The following is a 6212-nucleotide window of genomic DNA, read 5'->3' as shown; positions in this document are numbered from 1 at the left end:
CACATTCTTCCACGCACAACCACTCTTTGGAATCAACTTCCAGCAGCAGTATTTCCGAACCGATACGACATCATAACCTTCAAGAAAAGAGCATATTCCTTTTTAAAAGGCCGGCAGTATACCTGCAATACCGTTGATGTTGTGGGTGATCATGGGCGACGGTAGTCACTTCCTATCACGTGAGTCGCAGACTAGTTTGCTCACTGTGTTATAAAAAAAAATCTAACTGCCAAAAACATATCATATTATAGTTCTCAAAAATGGTAACTCATGAGGAGATATCAAAAATATTACAGTATATTCTGTGATAGCCACGATGTTGAAGCTGTTCATGTATATAGGCGACGGTTACTACCGTCCATCAGGTGAGCCGTCAGATTATTTACTAAAAATAACGTAAAAAATAGCAATGTGGTTCCGGCATAGAATGGATCACCCTTTCCTTTCCCGTGGATGTCGTAAGAGCCGACTAAGGGAGGGCGAGGGTTGGACAGCAGCATTTTTTTTAAATATCACAAAAGCCTAACTGCTGTTGCCAATCTTCTTGCCAATTATAGCAACAACTAGTAAAACCGTTCCAGGGGAATGGCCTATCTTCAGCATAAGACAGTTAACGACTATGATGATGATGAAGATGATCATAAAAAATACTTTTGCATATTTGTAGTGTGCAGAACAAAGGAACAGAAAAGTTTTACGAGGTTATAAACCATTTAATTAACCTACCTTTACGGTTGTACGATGTTAAAGCTGATTTCCGCGGAATGTTATGACAATGTTTACATTGAACCGTAAAAAGATGACAAACTTCATTGCGGTTTATGTTTCATGTTCAGGCGGTGTAAGTTAGAAGCGTTAGCGTTTATAATATTCAATATTTTCTTTGGAAGTTATGAGTCACATAAGAATGAACCCTCTCAAAAAGGGTCATTCTTATACGCTCGTTTCAGCCTGTTATCAGCGATGTTAACTTTTCCTTTTCGACATAAACCAGTAATAGCTTTAACAGGAAAATTTTTGATACTTTGGATTACATTATTTAAATTTTCGTAGGATTTTCTATTTTTATTTAAATAACATATAGCCTATGTTACTCACTGATAATATGACTTCCTAAAGAAGTCCAGTACAAAACCGGTTGTGTAGTTTTCAGCTTATCCGTTGGTATAGGGCCAACGGTTAAACTCAAAGTAAACGCTAAATTCGTCCACTTCTTCGTTATCATGACTATGTCATCCAATCATTGGGTTTATGGTCTACGACTGTTCTCTGTCCCTTTCTTGGGTATCATTCTGTCACGACCTTACATCACCGTCCATCTTTCCTCTTAGCCAAATGTCCTGCCCGTGTTCACTTTAACTTCAAATTCGCTGACCCATATCTTTGACTTTTGTTTTACGTCGAATCACGACATTTGGTACGCGATCAGCTAGTAAAATGTCCAGTATGGAGCCTTTTGGGATTCTTTATTTTATGTATACTTTGCCGAGTGAATGCCTATGTTTCTGTCCCATAATTATATATGGCAGACATCGTTTTATTATAATTTCATTACATTTGTATAAATGAATGAATGAACTTTATTAATACATTAAAAATTTGTATCGTTAAAAAAAGACTGCATTCAACCGTGTGGCGTGTAAATATTTAATTTGGAATTTGTTTCTAAAATTTTGCTTTAAAACAATCTTCAAGTGAATAAAAATATTCCTGAATAAGCCAATTGTAAAATTTTTCATTATTTCTTTATCTCTCAGATCTCTGTATTCTGTGTCATAATTTATTATATGTTTTAACTGCCACATAGTAACAATTTTTGTTGTACAACACCAATCTATGTCTGTCAATCTATGTCAATATTTATAAGTAAGATATAATTTTGAATTTTCCGCTACCTCTTGTTAATTGTACAGTCTAGCTAGTGTTCAGTAATTTCTCATTTTTGTTACCCGTTTATTCCATGTGTAGGAAGATTACAAATTTAAGCTATATGAAGCTTATTATTCACTTAGACGGTGCTCGTATAAACTTAATTGTCTCATATTTAAATTTGAGATTTCCTTTTCTTTGTTTTGTATTAAGCAAGCGACCATTTTGCATTACTTCCTGATAATAATAATTAAAGAGTTAAAAATACTATTCATCATTCGACATCATTCATTTCAGTTACTATCTGTCCACTGCTGGACATAAGCCTCCCCCATAAACTGCCATAATAATCGGTCCTGAGCCACTTGCATCCACTGACTCCCTGCAATGCATTTCTGGTCGTCACTCTATCTAGTGTATGTGGGGGGTGGCGGGGTCATTCTATTCATTATTAATCACTGATTATTAACCCCGATTTGCATTATTATTTTTTATTCCAGTGTGTTGTACTAACTTACTATTTTTTAAAACTGTAAAATTATTACAAAATTTCATATATATATATAATTTATACTTACAATTTATTTGCTCATAATGTTCTTTTTAGAAGGTAAATCCAAGTATAATCACTTTTTTAATGGATTATTACGAATATTTATTATAAATTATTGAAAATTTATTACCTTACGACATTGCACCTTTATTAGACATCAACGCGTAAACTTCCCACTCTGCGTTCATAAATTAATGACAACTCAGCTATTTTTCAGCTTTTAGATGATATAGTCGTACAAATATTATATTACATTATGTTGTCATAATACATATAATAATAAAATATTTTTTTACATTATATAGGTATATTGTTTATTCCACGCAAATGAAATGAGCATTTAATATAAATAAAAATTAACTATAGTTTATTAATATATCACATTTATATAAAGTTTTATATAACTTTAATATATATATAAAATTAAAAATACAGTTGTCTTCCAGAAAAACAGCAATATAGACAATTAGTGCAAATTCGTGAATTTCTCTTCTTTGTACAGATTGTAACAACTAACGCCATCTGTTAGTTTCCACCGGAACTTCGCGGACAGCTTGTGACTGACATAGCGCACGCGCATCAAAATCTGTTAGCACTCGCAATCTGCTGCGATTTATATTTATTGTCTGTCAGTGTGAACGTTATAGCCTCTACTTCTTAACCGACTTCAAAAAAATACTTCAAGATGAAAGTTTTTTTTGTGTTAAATATTTTTATACTTTAGAAAGCTAAAGACTTTTGTAAATAAATATATTGTGAGATAATTTTATTAAGAACTTTAAAAAGACTTGTTTTAAGAATCAATATTATAAAACTTAGTGTTTCATGCCTACGAGTACAGCTGTTAAATTTATACAGGAGATTGTGAATTTTTTATCTACAAATTTATAATATGCTTACGACTGTAATCACAAGTGGGGTATCCAGAGGCACTTATTACTTATTGACGTTATGAAAACTTTGTCGATCAAATTGGAAAGAAAGCTTATGATTTGGATTCTATATACTATGTACTATCTGTCTATTTATTATGATATATATTATAGTGTACAGTATTTTAACTCATCTAGTTAATGTTGATTTGCTCCCTAGCGCCAGCTATCGGCTGTGTTTTTTTTATCGGGGCAATATCCTATTTTTGTTATAAAAATTATCCTGTCTCTCAAGTCAAAAGGAACAATATATACATACAAAGTTTTAGAGAAATTGGTCGAGCGATTCTGGAGATTATTTTAAATTGACACCGCGTTATAGGATTTTTACGTATTAATATTATTCTAATAAGAAATTACTTATTGATAACCGTGTAGACAGGGGGGAAAGGGATTGTTAGTAATGGAGACTGAGAATCCCATTGCTAGCAATATACCCAATCAGGTCGACCTCCTCGCGGTTCCCCCTGGAAACTATCACGGTTAATTCCTGATGAATTCATCATGAAGTGCTAACTGGCCTGTTTTCATTCTCATCTATCACCCTTCACTGGTGCTCCGCCAGCGTATTCCGTCATCGCAGGCGTGGCAGGGCTACCATACTATTTTCACCCATAAAAAAAACCCATATAGACAAGACAGAGTAAAAATCTAATCTGTAACTAGTTTTTACAATAATATTATTATGAGCTATTATGTGCATCTGTATATTGTAATTGTAACTATTTTTTTCTCTTCCCCTATTCCTCTTCATAATCATATCAGCCCTTAACTGCTGAACATAAATCTCTCCCGTGAGGTATTTTGCCAGTAGTTGCCACGCTTGGCAGGCGGTAAATCGTAAGAGGCGATTAAAAAACTCAGTGCCATAACTCAGTAAAATTAAAAACTCAGGACTAAACATTATCCTGGTGAGTGACATAACACAAGATTCTTTTAGCGTATTTACCTCTTTTCTCTTGGTGACCTTTAAATAGTTTATGTAAAATTATAGTTTGTCTTTACAGAATGTTGTTGATAAAATATTTTTATTTTTAAAATAACACAATCTACCTGAAACGGTTTTGCTGGAAGAAATCTCTTATTAGAGATAAGCTCGCCTTTATACATTATGTTTATAATGAATTGTGATTAACAGTATGTTTTGTGTACAATAAAGAATAAATATTACCTTGACTGTTCATATGACTGCTATTTTCTTTTGAGTCATAAATGATCTGATTAGAGTTCTGATTAGAGATATCTAATTGGAACTATTACAAAAAAAAATATTAAATGTAGCTTTTCTTGGACATGCTTAAAAAATTGGACTCCGACGAAATGTGGTCAGAAGGTCGGAATTCGATGAATTTTTTTTATTCAACTTAGAATGGCAAACAATTTGACGGTCTACCTGATGGAAAGTGGTAACCGTCGCCTATGAGCAGTACTATGGACATAACAGAGTACACTGTTTCGCCCATGATACCTCCCATCCGTTGCCATCCCTGAGGACTAAGGTGTTATTCGTCTGTTTCCTGTAAATTCACTGCCATATACCAAACCTTGAAACCTAAACACAGCCATGCAAATACAATTGCTTCACGGTAAACACACGAATAGGTCAGAAGTACCCAAGCAAACGACTTTTGTAGTCTCCTTCTGGCGAAGTTTCAAGTATATGTTTGTATGTTTCGAGTGATTATTTTACATAATTACTATGAAATTTAATACAGATACAACCTCTAGATTCTACAATAACATGTGAAATAAGTATAAAATGATAAGTCTAAATACATAGACCGATCGAATATGACCTATGAACTTTCCATTGCGAAGTGCTAGTCGTTCTAGGCTCTAAACAGGTCCTTATTCAGCAATACGCTTGACACTGTGATCTTTTTAAGGACATAGTGTTGGCGATGATAATCATTTTATAGTCATTTGCAACCGACTTTAAAAAGAAGAAGATACTTAATTTGTATTGTATTTTAAAATCAAGCAATCAACTTCCAGCAGCAGTATTTCTGAACCGATATGACATCATAACCTTCAAGAAAAGAGCATATTCCTTTTTAAAAGGCCGGCAGCACACCTGCAATGCCGTAGGTGTTGTGGGTGATCGTGGGCGGCGGTAGTCAGTTACCATCAGGTGAGCCGCGTGCTCGTTTGCCCCCTGTGTTGTAAAAAAAAATCTTTATTTTATGATTTAATATACAATAAAATACAATTTTCTCGTGTTTTTTTTTATGTTAGTTACTGTATAATTTCATCAATTGTAAACCCATTTTTTTTAATTATTTTTTCTTTTATCTGAGAGTATATTAGATCGGAATTTAGTGTTTAAATCTAAACATCTAATTTTACCATAAATAAAGTCGGTTCGTTTTTTAAACACAGTCTTAATTATTTTTATTTATTTATATATTTTTATTTATTTATATATAAGGCAAACAAACAGCTAAAACAAAACATAATGATATACTCAAATAGTAATTTGGGTGCCACTAGAATTTGCACAAAATAAAATACAAGTAAACGAAACACAAAATTAGACAATATTAAATTAAACAAAATTAAACAAACAAATACTATTGAAAACTACAGCAACATTGTCAATAATAATGCTCAGAAGTTAATAAAACATTTCTTCAGAAAAAAAAATATTTGTGTATGTAAAGTGGCATAGAAAACAAGCCTAATTGAAAAAGAGGCAGATGTTGTGTAAAGCTTTGGATAGAAACATAAGCATCATTAAATAAATCATTACATCCGTGATTTGTCTTGCGTTAGCATAAATTAATAATATGATCAAATGACTATTTAAAAATGCTTGTCAACAAGTATTTTTGATTGAGGATTATTTCTATTTTATTATA

The sequence above is a fragment of the Galleria mellonella genome, unplaced genomic scaffold (assembly GCF_026898425.1).
Source record: "Galleria mellonella isolate WM207_F2 unplaced genomic scaffold, CSIRO_AGI_GalMel_v1 utg19, whole genome shotgun sequence".
Lineage (NCBI taxonomy): Eukaryota > Metazoa > Arthropoda > Insecta > Lepidoptera > Pyralidae > Galleria > Galleria mellonella.
Note: the sequence above shows the minus strand (reverse complement) of the source record.